Source organism: Chlorocebus sabaeus, chromosome 3, assembly GCF_047675955.1.
Source record: "Chlorocebus sabaeus isolate Y175 chromosome 3, mChlSab1.0.hap1, whole genome shotgun sequence".
In the NCBI taxonomy this organism is placed as follows: domain Eukaryota; kingdom Metazoa; phylum Chordata; class Mammalia; order Primates; family Cercopithecidae; genus Chlorocebus; species Chlorocebus sabaeus.
In genome coordinates this window covers 80,122,286-80,141,135 of record NC_132906.1, presented here as the reverse complement: position 1 = coordinate 80,141,135, position 18,850 = coordinate 80,122,286, and the positions used below count along the sequence as shown (strand labels likewise).

Sequence of the window (18,850 nt, the reverse complement as noted above, 5' to 3'; positions counted from 1 at the left end):
AAAGATAAAGTCTCCCAATTAATAGATCAGTCATGATGCTTTAGATGGCACTAAAGGAAAACCCCAACTCAAGCAGGATGAGAAAGTAACTTCATGTATTTTTTGGTATTCTAAACCAGATTAGTACTTAGCATGCTAAGCTCAGGTGTAGAAGATCTAAATGACTCAATGATGCATTTATGGACTCTGGTTCTACCTTTCAGCTCCGTCACCCTCTTGCCTGCTTCAGGTCCAGTAACAACATGGCTGCTGTGATTCCAGGCATCACATCTAGTCTTTGGGTCTCTTTTTAAGAGCACACAAACATTCCCCAGAATCCTCTTCAAAGACCTCCCAGATGCTGGAGGCTTCTGGGAAAAATTTTGCTCAATGAGAAGCCTATGCTGCTACTGACCTGGTAACAACAAAGGTGTGAGAGTATGAAGCTTGGAGCTGCAACTGTCATTAGGTATAATAACTAATTAGGCTGCAGCAGTCTAATTAACCACGGGCCAACAAGTCCAAGTGCAAAAATCAACATGCCGAGGGGCAGCAGAGTAGAAGAACAGAATGCATCTGGGTCCTTGATGATATTTTGGGCTAAGACATGGACTGGGAACCCCTTTATTACTTGAAGCAACTCAGTATTTGATGGCTGAAACTGCTATTAGTCAGACATTGTGCCACTTGCAGATAAATGTACTCTTAAATGTCCCCTTGAGGTTTTAGCCAAAGAAAATTGATAACTTGTCCAACATCAAAGATGGAAGATATGGCCAGGCATGGTGGCTCCCACGTGTAATCCCAGCACTTTGGGAGGCCGAGGCAGGTGGATCACCTGAAGTCAGGAGTTTGAGACCAACCTGGGCAACATGATGAAACCCCTTCTCTACTAAAAATAAAAAATTAGCCAGGCGTGGTGGCATGCAGCTGTAATCCCACCTACTTGGGATGCTAAGGCAGGAGAATTGCTTGAACTCGGGAGGCGGAGGTTGCAGTGAACCAAGATCACGCCACTGCACTCCAGCCTGGGTGACAGAGCGAGACTCCTTCTCAAAAAAAAAAAAAAAAAAAGATGAAAGATATGTAAGGGCAGGTTTGTCTGGCTTCAACACCTATACTCCAAATTCTTGTCACCTTTGATATCATCCTGTGTCTTCCTTATTCTAAAATGTCATAGAGAGTGTACATTTCACAAATTTTAGTTCAAATCAACCAATGTTTATCACTGGGCTTCTATGAGCAAGAACACCAAAACTTAGAGAAACATACTTCCTGACCTTACAATTTTTGTTCTTTGGCCCAGAAACTAAGGGGAATACGTTAATAAAAAGATATAATTACTACCAAAACAGAGAAACTAATGTCCCCCTCTCCAGATGGTTTACATTCCAAGACTCTCAGTTGATGCCTAAAAACCGCAGATGGCACTGAACCCTACATATACTCTGTGTTCTCCTACACTTACATACCTGCGGTAAACTTGAATGTATGCAGTAGGCACAGTAAGATTAACAACAACTAGTAATAAAACAGAGCAACAATATACTGTAATAAAACTTATGAGAATGTGATCTCTCAAAATATCTTAATGCACTGTACTCACCTTCTTCTCATAATGAAGAAGGGACAGAGTGCGACGCTATGAGATTTCATGGCGCTACTCGTAACAGCGCACCGTTTAAGACCTGTGAATTGTTTACTCAGATTGTGGTTGACCGTGGGTAACTGAAACTGCAGAAAGCAAGACTGCAGAGCTGTGTATCTGCCACACTAACCTCTTTTTAGAATGTTACAGCCTGCTTTTGCCCAGGCACCCATTTTTCATTCATTTCCAAAACATTTTTTCCCATAATCCTTCTGTGGGAACAAGAACAAACACAACTCAATTTGGGACTTTTAAAATCTGTTTATTTGATCATAATGTTACACACTTATTTGCTTATATTTTCAAATTAAGCAGGTAATTTTTTCTTCATCTTTAGGTTTTTTCCAACTCCGTTTTAGTTAGATAACAACAAAACTGTTCTATTGCCATCCAGTAAATGGAGCCTGACCCCTTGAAAGGAGCAATATGCTCTTTTTCTCTTGCCTTAAAGAAATGTGCTATTTTTCCAACACTGAATATATTTCCTGACGTTAAATAAGTTCAATAACTAGACCATATAAAACATTTTCCTAATAACTTTTGCCTTTCAAAAGATAATTTTAAAATGAAAAGGAAAAAATAGGTTGGGTGAAAATATTCATACTATATAGATCTTTACAAAGGATTTATACAGAAAATATATAAAGAACTCCTACAACTATAAGATGACATTAAGAATGTGCAGTTTGCTGTATATCAAGTATACTAAGTAAAGCTATATAAAACAATCTGAACAAAAAAATTAAAAACAGTAAAGATCTGCCGGGCGCAGTGACTCACGTCTGTAATCCCAGCACTTTGGGAAGCCAAGGCAGGCGGATCAGTTGAAGTCAGGAGTTTGAGACCAGCCTGGCCAACATGATGGGCCAGGGTTCCAGGGATGGGTTTCGACCCTATCTCTACCAAAAATACAAAAAATAGCATAGTGCATGCCTATAATCTCAGCTACTTGGGAGGCTGAGGCAGAAGAATCACTTGAACCTGCGAGGCGGAGGTTGCAGCGCGCCAAGATTGTGTCACTGCACTCCAGTCTGGGCGACAGAGTGAGACTCTGTCTCAAAAAAAAAAAAAAATCTAACAGATACTCACAAAAGAAGATATACAAATGGTCAATAAGTACATGAAAACATTTCATTAGTTATCAGGAAAATATAAAACAAAACCACAGTGAGATATCACTACATAGCCACTGGAATGGCTACAAGGAAAGACTGAGTATTTCAAGTGTTGGTCAGGATTGGAGTAACTAGAAGTCTCATACGTCACTGGTGGGAATATAAAATGGTGCCAACGCTTTCTTACAAATAGCTTATTACAAAGTTACGCACACACTTAAGACCTAGCAGGAAAAATAAAAAACATATCTCTACACAAAGATTTCTTCACAAATGTTCACAGCAGTTGCATTCATGATAGCCAACACTGAAAACAACTTGAATGGCCAAAGGTGAGTAGATACGCAAGTCACAGCATATCCAGCCACTGAAATATTGCTGAGCAACAGAAAATAAACTAATAAAGAGGATGGGAAAGACAGGAGCATGGGAGCAGGGAAGAGGAGCAGAAGAGAAGGGGCGGAGAAGAGGGAAGAGAGAGAGGAATAAAAGTAAAGGAGAGCCAGGCTGGTGGTTCATGCCCATAATCCCAGCACTTTGGGAGGCCGAGGCAGGAGGATCACTTGAGCCCAGCAGTTCAAGACTAGCCTGGGCAACATGGCAAAACCCCATCTCTAGTAAAAATACAAAAAATTAGCCAGATGTGGTGGTGCTTGCCTGTAGTCCCAGCTACTTAGGAGGCTGAGGTGAAAGGATCACTTGAGTCCAGGAAGTTGAGGCTGCAGTGAGCCGAGATCATGCCACTGCACTCCAGCCTGGGCAACGGGAGTGAGACCCTGACTCAAAAAAAAAAAAAAAAAGTAAAGGAGAGAAGAAATACCTAGACATGTCAATAGCCAGACTGCAGAACACCAAAGGATCTTAAAAGTAGCCAGAGAGAAAAGACAGACTACTTACAAATAATTAGACAGCAAGAGGAATGGGACCAGAACCCTGCTGACTAATACAGGAACAATACAGAATTGCACAACTAGATACATTTACCATTCAAGAACAAAGATATCTAAGATATGCAAAAACTGAAGTTACCACCAACAGATGCTAACAGAATTTCTAAAAGATGGATCTCAGGAAGAAGGAAAATGTATCCCAGAAGGCAAGCTTCAAAGTACAAAAAGGAACGGTGAGCACATTCAATTTACAGACAAGTACTATATAAAACACGTATAATGTCAAATTTGGGGGAGGTTAAGAAATGAGAAGGCTATATAAAAGAACAGATGCCAAAATGCTAAGGTAGGAGTCAGTAACAGACAGTAGGATTTCAAGTTTGTTTTACCTTCTTCTTCATGCTTTTATTGTTTTGTTTTGTTTTTTCTTGAAACAGAGCTTCATTTTTGTTGCCCAGGTTGGAGTACAATGGCTGTAATCTCAGCTCACCACAACCTCTACCTCCCAGGTTCAAGCAATTCTCCTGCTTCAGCCTACCGAGTAGCTGGGATTACAGTCACGTGCCACCATGCCCGGCTAATTTTGTATTTTTAGTAGAGACGGGGTTTCTCCATGTTGGTCAGGCTGGTCTTGAACTCCCAACCTCAGGTGATCCACCCGCCTCGGTCTCCCAAAGTGCTGGGGTTACAGGTGTGAGCCACCTCACCTTACTGTCTTTTTTTAAAAGGAACCTCTGTCTTTTTACAATCTGACTCAGCTTTAAGGATTAAATTGCTGAATCAGAATGAAATGAAAACAAAATCAAATATCAAACTGCCAGAACTTCAATCTATCATTTCTAATAACAAGTTTCCTCTAAAAACCCTAAAGACTAATTTGAAGGGATGGTAAAAACTGGATTTATTATTCATTCAACAAGGATTTACTAGACTGGGCAATATGTTGGTGAGACTCTCTAAGAAAAAATTTTTCAAGAAAAAATTAGCTGGGTGCGATGGCATGCGTCTGTAGTCACAGCTACTTGGGAGGCTGAGATGGAAGGATTACTTGAGCCCAAGAGGTCGAGGCTGCAGTGAGCCATGATCACCACTGCACTCCAGCCTGGTGACAGAGTGAGACCCTCTTTCAAAAAGAAAACAGAACACAAGAATTTATCAAGGGTTTGCTATATTCAAATACTATACTAGATCCTAAGTGAACAAGAACAAAAACTGAAAGTCATCATAATACTGGATTTTTAAGTCTTCTAATTGATAATTTATGCAAAACATTTCGTCAAAAGTCTGCACATAAAGTGAAGTTACTCTTGTGGTCAGAGGTTATTATCATAATTGAGAGTTAAAGGCAGTCTAGTGTGGCCTGAGGCTTTTTTAAATGTATGAACAAATATGACAGTCTTACATATGAAATTCAGTGTAAATGATGAATTTCCACATTAATTGCAAGTCCTGAAGTTTGTCTATAATTTCCACCCACATTAAACTAAGAAAACTTACCATCTGAGTTAATAGTTTGCAGGCAGCACTGAGCATGCCTCAGTTTCAGTGTTGCTGGGTTAGTATCAAAAGCTTCAAGCATGATATTTTAGTAATGTATCAATGATCCACTTTTGCTCAAAGTATCCACTTGGCCAAACATTTTTAACTAACTCAAAGCAGGGCAAGGGCATCCTATAAAAAGTGTTGCCAGTTTTAAATACACGTTTTCTGGGGGCTTCTTGATTAAAAACAAAGGCTGCATTTGGCAGAACGGGAATGGAGAAATCAGGATTTGAAGTAACTTGAATGAAAACCATTTGGCACTGATCTGCCTGGCCATGTGGAAGTGGTTAAGGAGGTAACAGCCTACCTCAGTCACCATGGCTGAAACAGAGAGAAAGAGGACTGCCACCCAGTACCACCACAGAATAAACTCTGACACTAAAAGGCAAGAAAAGTTGATCCACTGCTTCCCATTCAATAGCAAGGCTTGGAGAGGCTCCTTTCAATCCAAAGCAGCAAATAGGAGAGAGACTGCCACAAGCGCCTAAGATCCCACACCCTCCCCTCCCAGGCCACTGGTAACCAATACAGGGAATACCTGTGCACCCAAGGTAGCAAGACTCTAGCACCTGCATTACAGGATTATATCTGCCCCTCTTATCTGTGGCAGCTTCAGCTGGTGAGGAAAGTGCATTTCTTAAAAACACTAAGCAGTTATCTGCAGTGAGGCAGGCCAGTTACAAAGGGCTTCTTTAAAATGTCCAGTCCACCATGCTATCAAAACGTCAGGCAAGGTGGACAAAACATCAGTCCACCATGCTATCAAAACATCCATGGCTCACGCCTGTAATCCCAGCACTTTGAGAGGCCGAGGCGGGCAAATCACCTGAGGTCGGGAGTTCAAGACCAGCCTGACCAACATGGAGAAACCGCCCCCCCTGCCCCACATCTCTACTAAAAATACAAAATTAGCTGGACATGGTAGTGGATTCCTGCAATCCCAGCTATTCAGGAGGCTGAGGCAGGAGAATTGCTTGAACCTGGGAGACAGAGGTTGCAATGAGCCGAGACTGCACCATTGCACTCCAGCCTGGGCAACAAGAGCAAAACTCCATCTCAAAAAAAAAAAAAAAATCAGGCAAGTACAGTACTTACAAATCCATAGAATTTCTCTTATCCTCTGGGAAAATCACAATGCCATTTTTCCTAAGTCTACTCTGCTTGCAGAAACCAGCTTTTTATCCTTTCTCTAGTATTCTCTAATCCCCTCCAGGGTGAAAAGAGTTCTTTTTTTCTGATATTTATCACAAGCATCCTCCTCATAAGTATTACACTTTTCCAAATGAATTAAGCTATTATATGTTCAATAAATTAAATGAGTATAAGCTTCACTGTTTAAAAAAAACTACCTCTTTCAATGCTATATTTAATTTGTATCTTTAACCAAAAAGCAAAACAAAACAAAATTTGCTTGGGCAGTTTCTTTTTTTTTTTTTTTTTTTTTTTTTTTTGAGACAGAGTCTCACTCTATCGCCCAGGCTGGAGTGCAGTGGCCCGATCTCAGCTCACTACAACTTCTGCCTCCTGGGTTCAAGTGATTCTCCTGCCTCAGCCTCCTGAACAGCTGGGATTAGACACGCCTGCCACCATGCCTGGCTAATTTTCGTATTTTTAGTAGAGACGGGGTTTCACCATATTAGCTAGGCTGGGAACTGGTGATCTCAAGTGATCCGCCTCGGTCTCCCAAAGTGCTGGGATTACAGGTGTGAGCCACCACGCCCAGCCCCCTTGGACATTTTAATGAAAAGTGAAACAAAAACATTCCTCCAGGTTCCTTGCAAACTCAGGATAATTTTGAGGTGAATGCAATAACCCAGAAAGAAACTTCTCTGGGATAATTATTTTAACTCTTCTTTGATAAGTTTGGCTACAAAGTTAGCATTCTATTATGAACCAAGGAATAAATCCATCCCGGTATCAATTCAAGGAAGATAATATCACTATGAAAGGGGGCATCATAAACCAAACTTCCAAAGGATTCCCACAATGACAAAACTTCTCAATGAAACACCACACCCCAAATAACGGGGCGGGGGTGGGCAGGATGGGGACACCATAGAATCCCTGCCTCTAGGAGGCACAGCTACCTGCACACCAAGTATTTCTAGTTTCCCGTTCACATAAAAGAAACAAGTAAGAGATTCTGGGAGGCACTGGGCTAGGAAGGCATCTACTCACTGTCTCCACCAACAATTCCCTCAGTAAAGCAGCCACTGCCCAATAATGCTTCTATTTATTTTACCCAGAAGCAGATCTATTAGCCAGACATTCTAAAAACACAAACGCTTCGCTGTGCTTGGAGTAACTCCAATATTGATGCCTTGCTGCAGAACGATGCTGCAGGAATATAAAGTGAGCCATGTGCTAGCTGTACCCACTTATGAAGCACACTGTCAGAAACTGTCACATCCTGGAGGCCAACCCATCCGAAAGACTGAGAATAAACCCCCTACAAGAACACTGTGGAAGGAGGGAGAAAGCCAAAGATAGGATGAAGCAGGGCCCTCCTAAAGTCTCCGGAACAACGAAGCCAATTTTTAAGGCAACTCCCCTAAAGCTTTCAGGACCAGAAAGATATTTCTTTCTCCTCCCCTTGTTCAGACTGAATAAGAAAAGCAAGACAATGCTGGAGGATGTTCTGAAATGGGCTCCGCAAGTCACCACGTGCAAAGCAAATTAAACGGAATCCAGTGTTAGGCCAGGGTTTGCCTCAGAAGATGCTGCCTACTGGAAGGAGAGGGGCGCCCAGAGGTTTCCATGCAGAGGCCAGGGCTGGGCGGTCAAACCTGGTAAACTGACAAAGAGAACGGCCTTAACAAAATAAACTAAAACGACCAGAGGCCACCGGTACTCCCCAGGGCTGGGAGAGAGAGGGAGGCCGAGGCTGCTAAACTGTTCCAGATGAGAAGCAGGCTCTCCCACGTCTCCACGAGCTGATCAGACACCAGGGCCTCGCTTCTTTGTGAGCCTTGGCTCCCTCCTTTCTGGGGAACACTACTCGATCCCCAACAGCCGCTGGTCTCCAGCTGCCACAAACGAGATCCAGACTCATTACAGGGAACTCATATTTCCCCCCTCAAATAAAACCACACACACAGACACACACACATACACAGTCTCTGGGGTCCAGCGGGATCACACAGCTAAAGTTTCCGGAACTTGAATCGTAAAACCACAATCAGAAGTTGTTTGGAAATGCTCGCTGCAAAACAATCTGTCCTTTGCTTAAAAAAATAAAAAATAAAAACTTTGCCCTGCATAAAGGCAGACAGTAAAGAGAGACACAAATCTAACTTGGGCAGAGGGTGTGTTCCTCTTTGTCACCCGCCGGGAACCTCGCGCCGCGCGTGGGCGAGCGGCGGGCACCCAGCGGCGCGGTGGCAACCGCGCCAGCGGCCACCTCCCCGGCCCGCAACCGGCCTCAGGGGCCGAGATTGCGGCCCGAGGTCCGGAAGCGGCGTCCGGCGCTGTCAGCAGGCGGGTAGGACGGGAGGAAGCGGGGGAAGGGCGCCGGGGTCGGCAGAGGCTAGCGGGGACCGGCGCGGAGCCTCGCAGCCCCAGGTCGGCGGAGGTGAGGGGAGAGGGGCGCAGGGGGCGGCGCGGAGCCCCGAGGCCCCCAAGCTCCTGCGATGGTGGCCGGGGCTGCCCGGGCCCGACCCGCCGCCAGACTGCGGAGAGCAGGACCCCGGGGACCACGCGTCCACCTTCGCCAGCGGCCCCGGCCGTGCGCTGCGGGAGCCTGGACTCGCACAAGTTGCAGCCCGCGGCCCAGACCCCGCCGGCCCCCGCCCTCCCGCCGCGGTCATTGTTCACCGCGCGCCTCCTACCTCCACAGCGCCGGCGGCTGCGGCGGCTCCCTCTCCCGGCTCGGGCTCCGGGATCGGCGGCTCCCAAGCCTCCGGCGGCCGAGGGCGCGGCGGCGCCGGCTATTAATACCCGCGGGCGGCGGCGGCGCGGGCGCGCGAGCGGGGCTGGCGGTGGCCGGCCGAGGTCCGAGCCATCAAAGGTGGCGCGGGGCGGAGGGGAGGGCGGAGCAGGCGGGGTGGGTGGGGAGCGGGCTCCGGGTCGCCATGGCCGCCTCGACGCCGGGGCCAGCGCCACTAGCGCAGGGAGGAGCGGCGCAAAGCGGGCGGCGGCCGCGTCCCCGCCCCGCGCCCCAGCCGAGCGCCCGCACCGCTGCGCCCGCGCCGGACCCACCGCCTCCGAGGCCGGCGAGCGGGAAGTGCTGTGACCGCCGCCCCTCCCCGGTCTGGGCCGGCCCCTCGGAGGGGGGAGGCGGGCGCCGCGCAGCCCGAGCGGCGGGGACGCGGGAGAGCCACAGCCCCCTCCAGCGTCCGGGCCCGCGCCCTGCGCCCGCCCCGCCCCGCTCCGCTCCGCTCGGGCAGGTGCGCCCAGGGGCCTCCTGAGCCCACCGCGCCACCGGGGATCTGCGCCTCTCTTGGGCGTCCGGCCAGGGCCGGGCTCCGCGCGGCGCTACCGAACCGAGCGCGGGGAGCGCCACCGGCGAGACGCGAATCCGGCCGCTGTGGCGAAAAACGAACCGGGGAGAGCGGGAGACGTGTGTGTGCACGGCGAAGCCGGGAGCGGCAGGCGGGCGGTCAGGGGCTCGGACTCTGCAGGTCGCTTTTTGAGGTCCTGCCTGGGGCTGCTTCGCCTGCGACGTCGCGCGGGGAGGACCGTCTTCAGGGACCCACCGAGCCCTCCCCTCCCCCGGAGCCACAGGCACGGGCTTCCGGCACCACCCCGGGCTGCACGGGACTTAAGCTCGGGGGAGCGGCGGCCACCCCGCGCCCGCTCACGTTCTGGGCCAGCGCCCTCCGCCCGAGCGAATCCCATGACAGTTCCCGCCCGCCCAGCCTCGGGGGACAGTGCTCTTGGGGAATGGGTGGGGGAGGTTAGGAGTGGCTTGTGGTGCTTGAGTGCCTTCGGGGTTTCGGGAACTCCACGGAGCAGGGATCAAGATTCAGGACCCAGGAGGCAGCGATCTAGGGGCACAGTCAACGTCCCCACACAGCAGCTGCCGCGTTACCTTCTCCACCCGGTTCTGAGCCTCCAGTCCTTCTCTCTAACCGTGGCGGGAAGAGGCCTAGGGCGCAGCAAGTGACGCTCTGCCAGACCCGGGGCTAGCGGATTCCGGCCTTCGGAGGCCACTGGCTCAGAACCCTGGGCCTTTTGCATCTTACAGGAGTTCCTCTGACCTCATACCCAGAGGGCGGATTTCACGGGAGAGGCCTCGAGTGAACTCACAGCTGGACAGAAGCAGAAGTGGAGTGTAGGGACCCTGACAGAAGGGCGGGTTGAGACAAGAACAGGGGTCTTGGAAGTAGGGGGTGCTTGTGGGCAGCTCCTGGGGAGGAGCAGAGATTTAACACTTGCAGATTTGGTGGTCTGTGGTTAAAGAGAAGAAATGGTGGGTTTGAGGCTTGGCTCTGTCAGCCCAACAAGCTGTGTGTCACATCAGATTTTTTTTCTGCCCGTGATTCTCTAAGTGTGGCTCTCAGACCACGACCAGCAGCAGCAGCCCCTGGAAACGTCAAGAAATGAACACTGGGCCCCATCCCCGACCTACCTAATGAAACCTTAGCAAGCAGGGCTTGCTTATCGCCTGCAGGGCTAAAGGACCCTCAGGCTCCAGCTCCAGAGCTGCCAATTCAGTAGGTTTGGGGTGGGGCCTGAGAGTTTGCATTTCTAGCAAATTCCCAGATAGTGGTGTTGCTTTGGTCCTGAGATCACACTTGGAGGCCCACAGTGTTAGGACAGTGGGTCTCAAACTCATGGAATCACCTGCGATTAAAAACCAACACTCTGGCTGCACCCCAGCCAAATATATAAAGATTCTAACCCAGGCATCAGCATCAGCAAAGTTCCGCAGGTGATTCCAACATGTAGTCAGGTTTGAGAACAATTGCTGTAGGCTGCTTTTTAAACTCTAATGTATACCTGAATCACCAGGGAATCTTGTTGCAATGCAGATTCTGATTCAGTAAGTCTGAGACTGTTTCTAACAAGCTCTCAGGTGTTACTTGCTGATCCAGGTGGGTCACCTGAGGTCAGGAATTCGAGACCAACCTGGCCAATATGGGGAAACCCCGTCTCTACTGAAAATACAAAAATTAGCTGGGCGTTGTGGTGCACGCCTGCAGTCCCAGCTACTCAAGAGGCTGAGGCATGAGAATCGCTTGAACCTGGGAGGCAGAGGTTGCAGTGAGCCGAGATCATGCCATTGCACTCCAGCCTGGGCAACAAAGGAGACTCCGTCTCAAAAAAATAAAAATAATAAAAGCAAAAAATCATAGAAAGCATAGAAAATTAGAAAAGTGACATTTTCCCAGTCACCCTCTTTGCAAGACCAACATTTTCTACATGTTACAGCATTTCTTTCATAGTCTCTGTATGTCTAGAATTAGATTTAGTTGTGATCTTAAAACTACTTATAATAACACATATTGATCATATTAATCAATAAGATCATAATACATAACATCCCATGCTGTCTTATCTCAACATTATCAACATTTGTGAAGGTGACTTAAAGGAGCAAATCTGAGGTTTGCAGGCTGAGGGCAGGAGCCCATGGGGAGAGAGTTAATGGGGGAAAAGAGAGGGGAGAAGGGGCAGTTCTGGGAATCTAGTTAGAGAGGTTATAAAGTGACGGGGTCACACTAGAGAACTTCCTCCGTTTCCTCCCAGTTCTCACCAACATTCTGCGATTGGTACCTAACCTAATAGGAAGTACTGTTTCTTTTAAGAGAGGGTCTTGGCGGGGCACTGTGGCTCAAGCCTGTAATCCCAGCACTTTGGGAGGCCGAGGTGGGCAGATCACGAGGTCAGGAGATCAAGACCATCCTGGCTGACGCGGTGAAACCCCGTCTCTACTAAAAATACAAAAAATTAGCCAGGCATGGTGGCCGGCGCCTGTAGTCCCAGCTACTGTGGAGGCTGAGGCAGGAGAATGGTGTGAACCTGGGAGGCGGAGCTTGCAGTGAGCTGAGATCGCTTCACTGTACTCCAGCCTGGGCAACAGAGAGAGACTTCATCTCAAGAAAGAAAAAAAAAAAAGTCTTGCTCTGTCGCCCAGGCTGCAGTGCAGTGGCACAAACATAGCTCACTGCAGCCTCAAACTCATAGGCTCAAGTGATCCCCCTGCCTTGGCCTTCCAAAGTTCTGGGATTACAGGCATGAGGCCATCGTGCCTGGCCAGAAAGCACTTTTTAAATTCCTCTCCCTGTAAAGCCAGGGGTACTTGGCCTGGAAAATCCTCAACCTGGAAAATCAACTTCTGAAAAACTTAGGTGTTTGTCACTGTGTGTCATTTATGCTTAACTTTCAGAATATAAAAATGTATAATCCCCCTAGATCCCCCTTTTATCCCAAGCTGTGGCATGGGTTATTTAAAAATCTTTTTGGATTAAGGAATCACCCTGTTCTTAACAATTCCTCTTGTTAATTTTAGCTGTTTTACTGTAAAACGTGTGTACATGTCAAGAAGTTAAGCAGTATAGAAGAGTATGAAGTAAAAACTAGAAGGAACCCTTCCTGCATCCCTAATCTCGCTTCTTAGAAATAATTTTCCCAACAGTTTTTACAGTCTTTCAGAAATTTTCTGGTCATATACAAAAGTGTGTGGAGGCACGTAAATCTTTTATATTAAGAGATCACACGTCACAGTGAAACACCACTTTTTATTTCATAGTTAGCACCCCTTAAACATATCACCTTTCAGGGAATCTGGGTTTAGGGTGATGCTGCTCTCTGGACGTGACAGTATGCACTGTCAGTAACTGAGGCAGCCTGTATTAAAACCCAAGTTGGAAAGAGATCTGCTTGTAGCATTTGTGGTGGGCTCAATCTGTGTAATCCCCCTGCCTTGAGTGTGACCTAGTGACTCACTGCTAATGGATGGAATACAGAAAAGGAAGGCAATGTCACTTCCGTGATTAGGTCACAGAGCACTGTAACTTTTTTTTTTTTTCAGACTGAGTCTTGCTCTGTCGCCCAGGCTGGAGTGCAGTGGTGCAATCTCAGCCACTGCAACCTCTGCCTCCCGGATTTAAGCAATTCTGTGCCTCAGCCTCCTGAGTAGCTGGGATTACAGGCGTGCGCCACCATGCTCAGCTAATTTTGGTATTTTTAGTAGAGATGGGGTTTCACCATCTTAGCCAGGCTGGTCTTGAACTCCTGACCTCGTGATCCACCCTCGTCGGCCCCCCAAAGTGCTGGGATTACAGATGTGAGCTACCACACCAGGCCTGTAACTTCTTACTGATATGGTCTTGCCCTCTCATTTGCTCGTTTTGATGAAGCTGGCTGCCATGTTGTAAGATGTCCTATGGAGGACCAACAGTGGCAAGGAACAGAGGGAAGCCTTACTCCAACAGCCCTGGAGGCACTGAATTCTGCCAACAACCATGTAATACAGAAGTCCTTTCCAGCTGAGACTTGAAGTGATGTCAGTGTCATAAGGAACCCAAAGCCAGAGGATCCAACTAAGCAATTTCTAGAGTCTTAACCCATAGGAAGCATGAGATGGTAAGTGTTCTTCTACACCACATTTTGGAATAACCTGTTTTGCAGCAATAGATAACACAGCATAATGTGGTAGGAGGAAGAATATTAGGATGAGCAGTTTCAAAGTCATGTCAACAGGAAGAATATGAATCTCCTTGTGTAGTTGGTGGGAAATCTTGGGTTTTTGAGCTCAATTTCAGCAGCCCTTAATGGAACCAGCAGAAACTGAGCTACAGAGAAAGCAACTGACATGAAATAGACTTCTGAGGTTGGAGAATTTACAAGATATTTGGGATCTGGAGGTGAGACCTTATTCTTCTGCAAAGAATCAAGACCTTGGAAGGGAAGGGGCCTTACTTCTGGTGACAGAAACCAGATGGAGAATAGCTTAAGGAGAGAGTGAGGGAGGTAGAGGACAGGAATCCCGGGACTATCTGTGTGGGATGTCTTTGGTTCAAAAAACAGTTGTATATTAAGATTTGGTAGATATTGCAAAATTGTACTTCAAAGACACTGCAAAAATTTATTCTTCCGCTGGGCGTGGTGGCTCACTCCTGTAATCCCAGCACTTTAGGAGTCTGAGGCGGGTGGATCACGAGGTCAGGAGATCTCGACCATCCAGGCTAACACGGTGAAACCCTGTCTCTACTAAAAATACAAAAAATTAGCCGGGTGTGGCGGCGCCTGTAGTCCCAGCTACTCAGGAGGCTGAGGCAGGAGAAAGGCATGAACTTGGGAGGCAGAGCTTGCAGTGAGCCGAGATCGCGCCACTGCGCTCCAGCCTGGGCGACAGAGCAAGAATCTGTCTCAAAAAAAAAAAAAAAAAAAAATTATTCTTCCACTGCAGAGATTTTAAAACATGGCCACAAATTATTGTACACTCCTCCCACTGAGAGGTCAGATCTATGTCTATGCCCTTTGAATCCAGACAGGCTTGTGACTTGCAGTCAATAGAATACAGTGGAAGTGATGTGACTTTCATGGCTAGGTCAGAATAAGCCATGCTGCTTTTAACTTGTTCTTTGCATACACTTGTTCTTAGAGGTCTGAGTGGCCATGTAAGAAGTCCCAACAATCCTGAGACTGTCATACTCAAGAGGCTCATTTGGAGATGCTCCATTTGACAGTCCCAGATGAGCTGGTCTTTCAACCATCCCATCCCTCGTGTCAGGACATGAGTGAAGAAGCCACCTCAGAATGAGTTCTCCAGCTCCCACTGTCCCTGTTCCCAGCCATCCCAACCACCCAAACTTTTGAGTCATACCAGCTAAGGACACCATGGATGGAGAAGAACCCTATGTTCTTTCCAAATTCCCCGTCCAATAAACTGGTAATTTCATGCCATTAAGCTTTGCATGACTTACTGTGGAACAATAAATGAACCCACTAACCATGCTTGAGAATGATCATTCTTTAGCCCACTTTGGATATTGGCAAACTTAATATTTGTCAGTCTTTTTTTTTTTTTTTTTTTTTTTGAGACAGAGTCTCACTCTGTCACCCAGGCTGGAGTGCAGTGGTGCAATGTAGGCTCACTGCAATCTCTGCCTCCTCAGTTCAAGCGATTCTCCTGCCTCAGCCTCCCAAGTAACTGGGATTACAGGCTAATTTTTGTATTTTTAGTAGAGGCAAGGTTTCACCATGTTGGCCAGGATAGTCTCAATCTCCTGACCTCATGATCCACCTGCCTCGCCCTCCCAAAGTGCTAGGATTACAGGCATGAGCCACCACGCCCGGGCATATTTGTCAGTCTTACAGACAAAAACAAAATCTCATTATTTAAAAAATTATCTTTTGGTGTTTATCCATCAACTGCCCTTCATGTGTTTTGCTCGTGTTGCCATTGGGTTATCTTTTTTCGTTAACTCTTAAAATGTTTTATATATTAAGGAAATTAGCCCTTTGCTGTCATGTAGTGAATATTTTTTGCGTTCTTTACTATGGTACCCTTTTTCACAACAAGTTCTTAATTTTTGTATTGTCGGATTTGTCAGTGTTTACTTTTATGATTTCACATTTTTGCATGATGCTTGGAAATGTCTTCCCTATGCAAGATGTTTTAAAAAATCATCATGTTTCTATACTTTAATTTTTTTTATATTTTATCATTGATCTTTATCTTACTTATTCTGGCATGAGAAATGAGACATGCCGCCAACATCTTTTATCCAAATGGCTGAGCAGATACCATTTGAAAACCCATGTTACTTTCATCTTCCATTTCTATTTAAAATGCCAACTTTGTCCTACTTTAGGATCCGCTTTTCCACGAATACTCTTTTCTACTCATCTGCCTATCCCTGTGTCAGTTACCAAAATGTTTGTGTTTATGGCTTCATAATGTATTTTACTATCTGATAGTGCTTGTACTCATTAATTATTGTTAATTTCAAAAGTTTTCCCAGCTAGTCTTACATGTCTGTTTTTCCACATGAATTTTATTTTATTTTATTTTTTTTAATTTAATTTTTTTTTTTTTTTTTTTTTTTGAGACAGTCTTGCTCTGTCGCCCAGGCTGGAGTGCAGTGGCACAATTTTGGCTCACTGCAAGCTCCACCTCCCAGGTTCAAACAATTCTGCCTCAGCCTCCCAAGTACCTGGGATTGCAGGCGCCCACCACCATGCCCGGCTAATTTTTGTATTTTTAGTAGAGACAGGGTTTCACCGCCTTGGCCAGGCTGGTCTTGAACTCCTGACCTTGTGATCCACCCACCTCGGCCTCCCAAAGTGTGGGGATTACAGGCGTGAACCACCACGCCCGGCCCCACATGAATTTTCGTATCATTTTGTTAAGTTCTGAAAATAATCATATTACAATTTTGATTAGAATTGCTGACATTTTGGGCCAGGCATAGTGGCTCACACCTGTAATCCTAACACTTTGGGAGGCCAAGGTGGGTGGATTGCCTGAGCTCAGGAGTTCGAGACCAGCCTGGACGATGTGGCAAAACCCCGTCTCTACTAAAAAAAAAAAAAAAAAGAAAAGAAAAGAAAAAAAAATTAGCTGGGTATGGGGGCATGCACCTTGTAGTCCCAGCTACTTGGGAAGCTGAGGCACAAGAATTGCTTGAACCCAGGAGGCAGAGGTTGCAGTGAGCCAAGATCACACTACTACACTCCAGCCTATGACAGAGTCAGACTCTATCTCAAAAAAAAAAAAAGAGTGCTGACATTTTGACCTTCAACTTCAACTTCTTTGGACTTGTATTATTATTTCCATTTTACAAAGGAGAAACTGAGACACAGAGAGGCTAAGTAATTGACTCAAGGTCACACACAGTACACAGCCAAGAAAGAGATTCAGACTCAGTCAAGCTTCAGAGGCCACCCTCTTAGCCGTGATCCTGTGTTGTGCCTCCATATTCAAAAATCTAGGACAACTGGAGAAAGTATTCAAAATGCACTTTTTTAGGATAGAAAGTAGGGTAGGCTAAAAAGTAAAGACTTCAGGTCATTTATTTTTCACTTCACTTTCAAAAGGAGAACTTTAGGAGGGAAGCAAAAGAAGGTCATAGACTGAAATTATTTTCAGTCCGGCCTACGATCTTGCCCTTTGATTCTCAGAGAATGAAATGATACATAAAGGGAAGGTATGTCATTGTTGATGACTACCTGAAGTATTTTTGTTGTCCAAAAATGCATTGAGCACCACATACCGAATAAGAAAGCTAAAATTTGGTTGGGTGCAGTGGCTCATACCTGTAATCCCAGCACTTTGGGAAGCCAAGACGGGTGGATCACCTGAGGTCAGAAGTTCGAGACCAGCCAGGCCAACATGGTGAAGTCCTATCTCTACTAAAAATACAAAAAATTAGCCAGGCGTGGTGGCAGGCGCCTGTAATCCTAGCTACTTGGAAGGCTGAGGCAGGAGAATCACTTGAACCTGGGAGGTGGAGGTTGCAGTGAGCCGAGATCACACCACTGCACTCCAGCCTGGGTGACAGAGCAAGACTCAGTCTCAAAAATAAAATAAAAAGGCTGATTGATAGATATGTGACAAAGGAAGATTAAAATTTTAATAGAATTATGGTGGTGACTAGAGGGACATTCACTGTAAAATTCAACTTTGTTGTATGTTTGAACATTTTATAATAAAATGATGAATTCTACTCCTAGTTATATATTCAAGAGAAATGAAAACATGTCCACAAATTCATATGAGCATTATTCAAAGTAGCCAGAAAGCAGAAACAACCTGGAAGCCCATTAAATAATGAATGGACAAACAAAATATGGTATATCTATTCAATGGAATATTATTTGGCAATAAAAAGAAAGTACTGACACGTACTACAACATGGATAAACCCTGAAAACATCATAAGTGAAAGAAGCCAGACACAGAAGACCTTATTGTATATGATTCTATTTCTAGAAAAGATCAAGAGTCAGCAAATCTGTAAAGACAGAGTAGAGATTGCCAGGGGCTGGGGAGTTGGAGGAGAATGGGAAGTGAATGCTAATGGGTACAAGGATTCTTTCTGGAGTGATGAAAATGTTCTAAAATTGTGGAGATGATTGTGAAACTCTGAATATACTAAAAGCCTTTGAATTTTACACTTTTTTTTTTTTTTTTTTTTTGAGATGGAGTCTTATTTGGTAACCCAGGCTGGAGTGCAGTGGCATGATCTTGGCTCACTACAACCTCCACCTCCCAGGTTCAAGTGATTCTTCTGCTTCAGCCTCCCGAGTATCTGGGATCACAGGTGCATGCCACCACGTCCAGCTAATTTTTGTATTTTTAGTACAGACGGGGTTCACCATGTTGGCCAGGCTGGTCTTGAACTCCTGACTTCAAGTGATCCACCAGCCTCTGCCTCCCAAAGTGCTGGGATTACAGGCATGAGCCACCGTGCCAAGCTGGATTGTACACTTAAAATGCGTAAATTGTATGGTGGGTAAATTTTATAGTATGTAAATTATATCTCAATAAAGGTGTTAAAAATAAAATGTCAGAAAAAATATTACATTCAGCCCTATTATCACCTGATTAATTGCTGTATCACCTACAAATTTCTTGCTCTAAATGAAGAAAAATATCATCATAAATTCAAATATATTCTGTATATATTAACACAAATTTCTTAAGGAATTTCTAAATTCAATTCATGGTATTAATCTTTGATTCATCGAACTGGTTCTAACTGGAGGACTCTAATATTCTCTCAA

The 18,850-nt window shown here is 45.8% G+C and overlaps 1 protein-coding gene and 1 long non-coding RNA gene across 4 annotated transcripts in view; one reads left to right on the top strand and one right to left on the bottom strand.

Moving 5' to 3' along the window:
- FARP1 (FERM, ARH/RhoGEF and pleckstrin domain protein 1) overlaps positions 1 to 9,851 on the bottom strand; it is a 295,496-nt gene extending 285,645 nt beyond the window's left edge. The window contains exon 1 of one of the 3 annotated variants that reach the window (XM_038007719.2): positions 9,716 to 9,851. The gene's annotated coding sequence lies outside the window, so the exon portion shown is untranslated. Of the gene's footprint in view, positions 1 to 9,001; positions 9,169 to 9,715 lie in introns of those variants that run through there. The other 2 variants (XM_007960723.3, XM_073014449.1) reach the window with 2 other exon arrangements.
- On the top strand, positions 8,556 to 18,610 carry LOC140711423 (uncharacterized). Its single transcript, XR_012092609.1, has 3 exons — positions 8,556 to 8,655; positions 13,478 to 13,703; positions 18,266 to 18,610. It is a non-coding gene; the product is annotated as an uncharacterized lncRNA (long non-coding RNA).
- The last annotated feature ends 240 nt before the right edge of the window (positions 18,611 to 18,850 follow it).